Genomic DNA, 10,798 nt, shown 5'->3' with positions numbered 1-10,798 from the left:
GACGAAGCTGATTATGTTTCTGCTGTAGTTCCTCCTAGAACGGGAAATGCTAATTTCAAAATTGATAGCTCTATCTATCAGCTATTGAAACTTGAAGGCTATTTCCGAAATTCTTCGGAGGATTGTCCACTCCGACACCTGAAGAATTTCCTGCATGTATGTTCTCAACAAGGTGTTGTTCCTTTTGATGCACTGCGGTTACGAGTCTTCAAATATTCCTTGGCTGGCCAAGCAAGGGAATGGTATGAAAAGCTCCCCAGCAATACCATTCATACCTGGAACGAGTTAGCCAATATATTCTTGAAAAAGTGGTTTCCACCAAGCAAAAAGGCTGAGCTTAGGGACAAGATCTTTGAGTTCAAACAACTTCCGGGGGAACAACTATATGCAGCATGGGAGCGTTTCAAATATTATCTAGCTCAATCTCCGACCCATGGATTTCCGGATGCTATCCTCACCAAGAAATTCTACAAGGGGTTAGATACCATGAATCAAATTGCTGTCAACACTGCAGCTGGGGGATGCTTCATGGACAAATCATTTGTCAACATCACCAGGTTGCTCGACAAGCTTACTACCCACAACCAAGCTTGGCATTCTAGTGATAGTGAAACCCTGTCATATGGTAGTCCCTCTACTGCCGCGGTGGCCAAAGAAAATCATGAATCAGATCATGCTTTTGCTCAATTGCAAACCACCGTGGATTTATTATCGAAGAGGCTTATGGAGAAAGAAGCCAAAGGTGTGAATGTTGTCGAGGAGATGCCACCTCATGCTCCCGGAATGTACCAAGTCTCTGAAGAAGCTTATCTAGAGGGGCAGCCACAATATGAAGATGCAAATTATGTCAACAACTCGCAAGGGGGCTATCAAAGGCAAAATTATCAAGGTCCCGGTAATCACCCATGGCAAAAGCCTCAACAACAATTTCAAGGAAACAATTATGGAAGAAATGATCAGGGCAATCCAAATCAAGGGAATTACAACAACTATAATTATGGCAACAAGAGCTCGAACCCCTACATCCCACCTAGGGGGAAAGCATCTAATTCCCAACAGTGGAGAGATAATTCAGCTAGCAACTCTGCTGGCAACACGTCTAATGATTCTGCGGAACTGAAAAGTATGATGCAGAAAATGCTGATGAATCAAGACAGAACAGAGAGCACAATCAAGGGAATGTCTCAGGTCCAACTATCTCATTCAGCTTCCATTCAGAAGCTTGAAGCGCAATTCAGAGACCTTTCCCGAGAAGTGCATACTCCTCAACGGGGACAACTACCGAGTGATACAGTTCCAAATCCAAAAGGTAGTGGAGTAAACTCTGTGGAGAATGTACTTGCTATTAGCACCAGAAGTGGAAAAATACTTTAAGGTGCTAATAAAAAGGTGATTGATCTGGAACCAACTGTTGAAGAAGAAGCGCAGCCTGATGTACCTGATGCTATTGTAGAGGAAGAAGCAGAGGAGGAAGTCCCTATTGTGGCTGAAGAGGAGCAGAATCTTGAAAATCTCAAGGCACAAGGAGAAAAACAGGAAGGGGGAAAGGCAAAACTTTCCGGTGTTCTTCGCCCTTTGAGCCAATTGTTTAAATATTCATCTCCTTTTCCTCAAAGGCTAGTGAGAAAAACAGAAGATGAGAAGTGCTTGCGATTTTATGATCAACTCAAGCAGTTGACGATGAACGTTCCTTTCATGGACGCTGTCCAAGAAATGCCTGGCTTTGCTAAATATTTGAAGGATCTTTTAACGAAGAAAAAGAATCCATTGAAACACGACACTGTGGGTATCACTCACCGCGTTAGTGTTATTCTTTCCAAGACCACAGTGCAAAAGAGGGAAGATCCTGGAGCATTCACAATTCCATGCACCATAGGGCAGCAGGATTTTGCCAGGGCTTTGTGTGATAACGGGGCGAGCATAAATCTTATGCCCCTGGAAATGTTCAAGAGATCGGGGCTAGCGATGCCAAGGCCAACTACCATGAGGTTGCAGATGGCTGACAGATCGATAAAAAGGCCAGTGGGGGTAGTTGATGACGTGCTAGTTCAAATCGGGGAATTCCTACTGTCGGCAGATTTCGTGATTCTTGATTGTGCTATTGATCAGGAAATTCCTATCATTTTAGGAAGACCTTTTCTTGCGACAGGAAGGGCTCTTATGGATTCCGAGAAGCACGAGATCAAGTTCCAGGTGAACGATGAGGAGGTGACTTTTCACGCTAGCAAAGGCATGAAATTACCTAGTCCTTATCAAAGTATTTCAGTCATAAACTATGTTGATGAGGTGGATGAAGCAGTGGAATTTAAAATGGAGGAAGAATGCTTGAGTGAAGCATTATTGTCCGTCTTGGTGAATTTTGATGCCGAACAAATGGAGGGATATATTGAGACAGTGAATTCACTCACCGGTCTGGGGTCTTACTCTTATGAACCCAAGAAACTGTCTCTTGATTTAGAGAAGCAAACAACTCCTCCAGCAAAACCATCAATCATTGAGCCACCGAAGTTGGACCTCAAACAACTTCCATCCCATCTTAAATATGTGTTTCTTGGAGCAAATACTACTCTTCCAGTTATTGTGTCATCACTTCTGAATGAGGGCCAAATTCAAAGACTCATCGCAGTCTTGAGAAAGCATTTAAGGGCTTTGGGTTGGACTATTGCAGATATCCGGGGGATTCCCTCTGGAATTTATGAGCACCGAATTCAGTTGGAGGAGGAAAGTTCACCAAGTGTTGAGCATCAGCGAAGATTGACTCCACCGATGCAATAGGTGGTAAAGAAAGAGATTATTAAGTGGCTAGATGCTGGGGTGGTTTACCCGATTGCCAACAGTCCATGGGTAAGTCCAGTCCAATGTGTGCCAAAGAAAGGGGGCATCACTGTTGTCCCTAACTCAAAATATGAGTTGATTCCGACAAGAACTGTCACCGGTTGGAGAGTGTGTATGGATTACCGGAAGCTGAACACGGCATCTTGCAAAGATCATTTCCCTATGCCTTTTATTGATCAAATGCTTGATCGGCTAGCTGGTAAGGTCTTATTATTGTTTCTTGGATGGGTACTCAAGATACAACCAGATCAACATTGCATTGGAAGACCAAGAAAAGACTACTTTCACTTGTCCCTATGGGACATTCGCTTTCGGCCGGATGCCATTTGGTCTTTGCAATGCCCCGACTACTTTCCAACGATGCATGATGTCCATATTCTCCGACATGGTTGAAAACTTTCTTGAAGTATTCATGGATGACTTCTCTGTGGTGGGAGATTCATTCGATGAATGTTTAGACCATCTCGATCGGGTGCTGCAAAGATGTGAGGAGACAAACCTCGTCCTCAACTGGGAGAAGTGTCATTTTATGGTAAATGAGGGAATTGTACTTGGGCATAAGATTTCAGAAAGAGGGATTGAGGTTGATCAAGCCAAAATCGATGTGATTTCACAACTCCCTCCGCCCATATCAGTAAAAGGAGTTCGGAGTTTCTTGGGACACGCCGGATTCTATAGGAGGTTTATCAAAGACTTCTCTAAAATTGCAAACCCAATGTGCAAACTCTTGGAAAAAGAGTCCAAATTCAATTTTGACGAGAAGTGCATCAAGGCTTTCGACGAGTTGAAGCTGAAGTTAACCTCCGCACCTATTGTTGTGTCCCCGGATTGGTCGTTGCTCTTTCAATTAATGTGTGACGCCAGTGGTCTTACAATTGGCGTTGTGCTTAGTCAGCGGTTAAACAAAACCCTGCACCCAATTTACTACGTCAGCAAAACACTGAATGGAGCTCAATTGAACTATACAGTAACGGAGTAGGAACTACTTGCTATTGTTTATGCCTTTGAAAAGTTTCGAGCTTATTTGTTGGGTGCTATAGTAGTGGTTCACACTGACCATGCTGCCTTGCATTACTTGATGACTAAAAAGGATGCTAAGCCTCGGTTGATAAGATGGGTGTTGTTGCTACAGGAATTTGACTTTGAAGTCAAAGACTGAAAAGGGTCAGAAAATCAAGTGGCTGACCATCTCTCCAGACTTGAAGCACCAGGGAGACCGATTGATGTGCTGGATATTGATGACACTTTTCCGGATGAAAGCGTCTTGGTCATCTCCAATGATGTAGCACCATGGTATGCCGATATTGCCAATTATTTGATAACTGGCATCGTTCCTGACGAGTTGAAGGCATATCAAAAGAAGAAATTCTTGAGAAATTGCCGACAGTTTTATTGGGATGAGCCTTACTTATTCAGGACGTGTGCTGACAATATGATCTGGAGATGTGTGGCGGAATCTGAGGTGATGGATATTTTGAAGGCGTGCCATGATTCTCTGGTTGGTGGACATCACAGTGGAAATCGAACCGCAGCCAAGGTGCTAGAGTGTGGCTACTACTGGCCAGCCATTTATCGTGATGCAAATATGTTGGCACGCTCTTGTGATAAATGCCAACGCCAGGGCACGATAGGTAGGAGGCATGAAACTCCGATGAATTTTGTTCTTGAGGTGGAGCTCTTTGATGTATGGGGAATTGATTTCATGGGGCCCTTCGTGAGCTCCTACGACCTGAAATACATTCTTGTTGCGGTGGATTATGTCTCTAAATGGGTGGAGGCAGTGGCCTTGCCTAAAAATGATGGTAGGAGAGTCAATGCCTTTCTAAAAAAGAACATCTTTACTAGATTTGGCACTCCTAGAGCTATTATTAGTGATGGTGGCTCTCATTTCTGCAACAAACCATTTGCTGATCTTCTTGAAAAATATGGCGTGCATCACAGGGTTGCCACTCCATATCATCCTCAGACGAGTGGTCAGGTTAAGGTCTCAAACAGAGAGATAAAAAGCATCTTGGCAAAGACGGTCAATGTAAATCGCACTGACTGGTCCAAAAAGTTGGATGATGCTTTATGGGCATATCGCACGGCATTCAAAACGCCTATTGGGACTTCACCGTATAAGTTGGTATTTGGGAAGGCATGTCATTTGTCTATTGAGCTTGAGCATAAAGCCCTTTGGGCATTGAAAAAGCTGAACATGGACTGGCATGAAGCAACAAAACTGAGGTTGTTTCAAATCAACGAGATGGATGAATTTAGGTACAATGCCTATGAAAGTGCAACACTGTACAAGGAGAAGATGAAGTACTATCATGACTCGAAGATCCTAAAAAGGGATTTTCAGCCAAAGGATTTGGTCTTGTTGTACAATTCACGCCTAAAGTTCTTTCCGGGCAAGTTAAAGTCTCGGTAGTCTGGTCCTTTTGAAATCGCAAGTGTTTCCCCGAATGGAAGCGTCATTGAGGTGAAATCCGAAGATGGCACTCGGACTTTTAAGGTGAATGCACAAAGAGTGAAGCATTACCATTGGTGTATTGATGATGGTAAGGTCGTTGATAGGTATCGTTTGAAATGCGGTTCCTGAACTCGAAAATGAGGTATCACGTCGAGCTGTGACGTTAAACCAAGCGCTGTGTGGGAGGCAACCCGCATTTACCGCTTTGTAAGTAGTTTAAAGTTTGTATTTTACTTGTGTTCTTTTGTGTTTTTGATGTGCTAATGTGGTAGGATTTTGAGAACTGAAGAGGCTAAATAACTGCTGAGTTTTTCCCAGACGAGACGCTCCACGTTACGGCCCGTAACTTATATTACGGTTCATATCATGGAGCGAAACAAGCGAAAAGAAAAATCAGAAATCACTGAAGGATGGGGAAAGAATGATACGGTCTAAGTTACGGTCCGTAACACAGGACCGTAACTTGGTAAAAAATTCTGGGCATTCACTGGAAATTTCGCACCCGTTACGCCAGGTAATACGGACCGTACCACGAGTTACGGTCTGTAGGCTGTAATGCCAGATCATTAATGAAAATGGGAAACGGTGTCGTTTGGTTGACCGTAACACGTGATACGGTTCGTATCCTATGTTACGGTCCGTAACAGGGAACGTAACCGTCGGGCATGTTTAAATACATGAACCGACGGTTACAAAATTATAACCGGTGCCTTAAAACTTTTTAAACTCCCTCTCCCCATACTTTCCCTCTTCTCTTCTTCACATCCTCCTCTCTTTATCTTCCATTCTCCTCCATATTTCTCTAAATCTCATTGTTATTTTCTTATCAAAAATCACTGCTTTACATTTCAAGTTTCGTCAAATCATCGCCAACGATCAGGTATCACCATGTCTTAACTCTCTTTCTTCTTTTATCGAGACGAATGCTATGATCTTCATGCGTGAATTCATATGATATGTGTTGAAATTAGTGTTTTGACTGTGTTGATTTTGTTTGAATTCCCATTGATTAATTGTGCGGGGTTTGACAATGGATGGGGGTTGGGATTGGTATGTGTGCTATTTACAAGATTCGTGGGCACAAGCATATTGTTTCCCACTGAATTGGAGGGCATTCCGATTGAAAGTTTCATTCGTGAAATTACTAAATCGGTTTGCCCACCAACTGTTCGATAAAAGTCCCCAATGAAAACTTTGGTAAAACTGGGTGAAGTATGAGTAATCCGAGGCATGTGAGGGGATAAAATATTGTTTTACAACATACCCATGGAGCATTAAGAAGAAAATCTTGGCCTCGTGCTTAAAATGAGAAAATTTGGCCAAGCCATTTGTTTGTTAATCTGTTGCCCATCATTCTGTGTTACGGACCGTAACGTGTGCTACGGACCGTAACATCGTACCGTAACACCGATAATTTCCATGAAAACTTTCTGCAAATTTGGCTGATGTTACGGTGGGATGTTACGGACTGTATCCTATGTTACGGACCGTAACATCACATCGTAACACGACGATTTCCATGAAAACTTTCTGGAAATTTGAGAGACGTTACGGTGAGGTGTTACGGACCGTAACACGAGTGACGATCCGTAACATCATACCGTAACACCTCTCAAATTTCCAGTAAACCTTCTGGAAATTTTGGTCGTGTTACGACTCAATGTTACGGATCGTAACGCGTATGACGGTCCGTCGACTGTGTTACGGTGCCTAAGCTAATTGAAGCCATAATTTGAACCAATACACTGTGTAATTGAATAGCGTCTCGTGTATTATATCTAACTTTACCTTACACAGGTATGGGTAAACCACGGCAAGTAAAGAAGGCTTCACCTAAGGTTGCGGAAAAAGGAAAAGGTCGTGCTGCCAGCAAAGTAACCTCAAGGCTGCGTGAAGACGATCTAATTAAGGACGCCAGGACTACAAAGCGGCCAGTCGCACCTAGCAGGCCAGCCCCACCAGTCGCACCTAGCCGGCCAGACCCACCATCAGAAAGTTCCTCCTCGGTTGAGTTGTCGAGTTCGTCGAGCCAGAGTGAACCCAGGCAGGCTGTCACCCCACCACACCGACCTCACCCATCCATTAGACAGCCTACTGCAGAGGAGCGTGAAAAAGAGCACGAGCAGGAAAGGAGAGAACTTGACATTCGGATGCAAGCTATGAATGAGAAGATCCTCCGGTTTTCTGTGGAGCGATCTGAAGATTTGTACAACAAGGGGTGTGAGCTGGTAAAGAATGAGGGGAAGGACCCAAGGCGGAGTATTTTCGAGGAGAGGACCGTCAGTTTCGGCGGTCTCGATGGTTATCCAGGCATTCGTGACACTATCCGCTTCCATAAGTTAGAGTTTCTGAAAAACTCTGTGGGGTCTTACATCCCGGTTCTTGTTCGGGAATTCTACGCTTCGTACGGGGCTACTGTATTCAAAGCACTAAAAAAGGGGTAGCGCGCAAGTCAAGTGCCGGCAATGACTGAGGTAATAATGCGAAAAAAGAAGATAGACATCTCTCCGACGGCTATCAATAGAATACTATTCTGGGAGGATTATATAGAGCCTACAGCAGCGGAAGAAGGGGAGTTTGTATACAAAATTGAACAGAAAGATACAATCTCCATCCAAAAATGGATGGCTTCAGTTATTGCACGAACAGCAGATCCCGAATGGGCCATGGTGCCAAAGTTGACAGCCACCACGCGAATTTGGAAAAACACCATCACGCCAGAGGCAAAGTTTTTGTGGCAGATTGTTCTATTTCGCATCCGTCCTACCCAGACAGATAATGTTTTGACTCCGGACAGGGCTGTTCTTGTAGCTGCCATTATGTCGAGGTATAAGATCAACTTCGGACTACTGATAGCAGCAGATCTCCGAGAGAGAGTCACTCAGCCGGCCACTTCCCTCATTCATCCATGTCTGCTTATGCTATTATGCTTGCGTGCAGAACCAGAACCCCTACCCCATATCGATCACAGTGTGATCGCTAGAAGTATTTATGAAATCACAAAGGGGAAGGATGATGTGTTGAGCCAGGGTTCAATGCCATCTGCATCGTCTTCTGAGGTCCCGGAGGGGCCAACGGGATCAGATGTTATACCCTTGGCTATCATGGGTGCTGAAGAAGCTGCTGCGGGTCAGCCCACAGATTCTGAGGCTCCACCGGCTGCTCATGCTACACAGCCCATGCCAGCTCCAGCCGCACCTACTTCGGGTGGTCCTACCTCGTCGACTGGAGCGAGCCCAGCACCGGCTCAGCCAATATCGGGAGTCCCATCCGAGCTTGCGAGAAAAATGATGTTCAATAGGGAAAATTTTGGGGCAGTGGTCCTGCAAGCAGATCGCACAGATAGGCAGGTCAAACAGCTCATGACTGAGCTGAAATTGTACACTAAAAGAGCCATTGATGCTGCGTTGCGGCCAATCAAAGAACAGCTGGCTGATGACCACCTACGGATCCACTCTCGGATAGATGGTATTGAGAACAGAATGACTGAGCTGACCAGGACACACCCTGCTATGGAGGTGGGCACTATTCGAAGTGAGTTGCGGTCTGTCAAGGATGATGTGCATAAATTGAAGGCCCAGGAAATGGCTGTGGCGACGGATCAGCTTCCTAAAGTACACACGGAGTTGGTACAGAGCCTATACTAGCCGGTTCAGAGCCTACTAGGGGATGATGACATCGAGGACACGGTTGAGGAAGAGCACGACGAGGAGTTGGAAGAGGATATCCCTTCTTTGGCCAAAGGGAAGCGCAGGAGAGCCTCGCCAGATGATGAAAACCTCGACCCCATTCTCCAGAGACTTGATCCATTTTCTGATTTGCGCCCATAGAATGAGGAGGAGGAGCGGCGTACTTTAAAGAAGATCCGCCAAGAGTCCCGACTGAGTTCTGACACCGCAGGAGCTACTTATAGCTCAACCCATCCCATTGAGCCGGCTCACCATGCTTCTCTCCCACCCACTGTGACTGGGACTTCCAGTGTTGGCCAGCCTGACACCACCACTGCTCCACCTCGTGATGCTGCTGCAGATCCGAGCGCCTAGTGCGCTCCAGGGAGGCCCTCCGTTCTTTCGATGCATTATATTGATGCCTTGAGGGCAATGCATGATTTTAAGTTGGGGGTGTGGGTAATTGATATTGTTTGATTGGGATTGCTGTTTTGGTATACTGGATATTGTTTTTATTGTTTTTGTTTTTGGTGGATATTTGTGATAGTAAGCATGTGTTTCGGACAACTGTTATTGTTTGTGTTTTTGTTGGTAGTGTTTTTATTATTAAGTATGTGTTTGGACCTTTTTCGGCTATTCTTTGTTATGTGTTCTATTCCCGAAGAATGCTATGTGTATGTTGAACCTGGCATGTTTAGGATGTTTACTATAGAAGTAAAGTAATGATGACTTAAGTGGTGGTGGTCCGTGTTTCTAGCATAGATAAAAGTGTTTTTTACAGTTCAATGATATCCCTCCGAAAAATAATTTGTGATGTACATCAAGAATGAGTTGTTGATATTGACATGTATGGTTCTTTTAATGACATTGCAAAGAAAGGGTGTTCATGCATGTGAAATCTTCAAACGGAAATGAAGTCAGAGTATTTAAACAATCCTTATGCCATTGTGTTGTGAGTTCTTAGTTTCTATTTGCCTATGATGCTTGTAATCTAGAACTTGCCCGGTTGGTCGTGCGTGAATTCTAAGGAGAGTTTCATTGGGAAGTGATCTTAGGCTTTCTTTGTATTAACCCCAAAGCCTGTTTATCTTAAAAGAGCCTAGTCCGTACAGAAAATGATCCCTAGTCTCCCATTTTGAGCCTATAGACTTTTTCTTTGATTAACTGTGAACTAACCTCTTTCCCTTCTGTGAATAAACCCATTTGGCACCAAGTCCCTCCTTGACACTGAAGAATGGCAAATGAGGATAAAAGCCTAAGTTGGGGGTGACAAGTGAAAAATGCGGAAAATGAAACTAAAAGGCCTGTTGGGGGTGATCGCGAATATTAAGGGGCATAATTCAGCGTGGATATATGTATATATATATATATAGATATATAGGTATATAAGCTCTAAATAAATCCACGCTGAAGATGGAGGGTCGGAAATGATAGGAAGAATGGTGAATGAAGTCAAAAAGAAGTGTCGAGGAGGGTGAGTCACCGATATCCAAATTTTCATCCTACCCGTCCCTAAGCCAATGTTACAAGCCCAAAAAGTCCTAATGTGATCACAATCAAATTGTTCAAAGTTGAAGGCATGGAAAATAAAGGCAAGCCTATGGTATGTGCACGCATGGTATGCAAATTTCTTTGTGAGTGTGAGTGTTCTTCTATTTCTTTAGTCTTCTGTCCCATTTATGTTGTAAATGTGTATTGGGACATTCGTCGATCTATGTGAGGGCGTAAGGATTGTAGGTTTCGAAGTAACTGGCTTTCCGGAAGTTGAAATTCATGTGCATAGAGACCCCCGTACTATGATTGTGTCATTAATTGAGGTTGCATAGTGAATTGAAATTTT

General features: G+C 44.1%; 1 non-coding gene across 1 annotated transcript; it reads right to left on the bottom strand.

Moving 5' to 3' along the window:
* Window positions 1–333: 333 nt before the first annotated feature.
* LOC132629542 (small nucleolar RNA R71) lies at window positions 334–440 on the bottom strand. The gene has a single exon (XR_009578313.1). It is a non-coding gene; the product is annotated as a small nucleolar RNA R71 (small nucleolar RNA).
* Between the last annotated feature and the right edge of the window lie 10,358 nt (window positions 441–10,798).

Source organism: Lycium barbarum, chromosome 2 (assembly GCF_019175385.1).
Source record: "Lycium barbarum isolate Lr01 chromosome 2, ASM1917538v2, whole genome shotgun sequence".
Classification (NCBI taxonomy): domain Eukaryota; kingdom Viridiplantae; phylum Streptophyta; class Magnoliopsida; order Solanales; family Solanaceae; genus Lycium; species Lycium barbarum.
The sequence above is the reverse complement of the archived record's forward strand: the minus strand, read 5'-3'. Positions and strand labels throughout refer to the sequence as shown.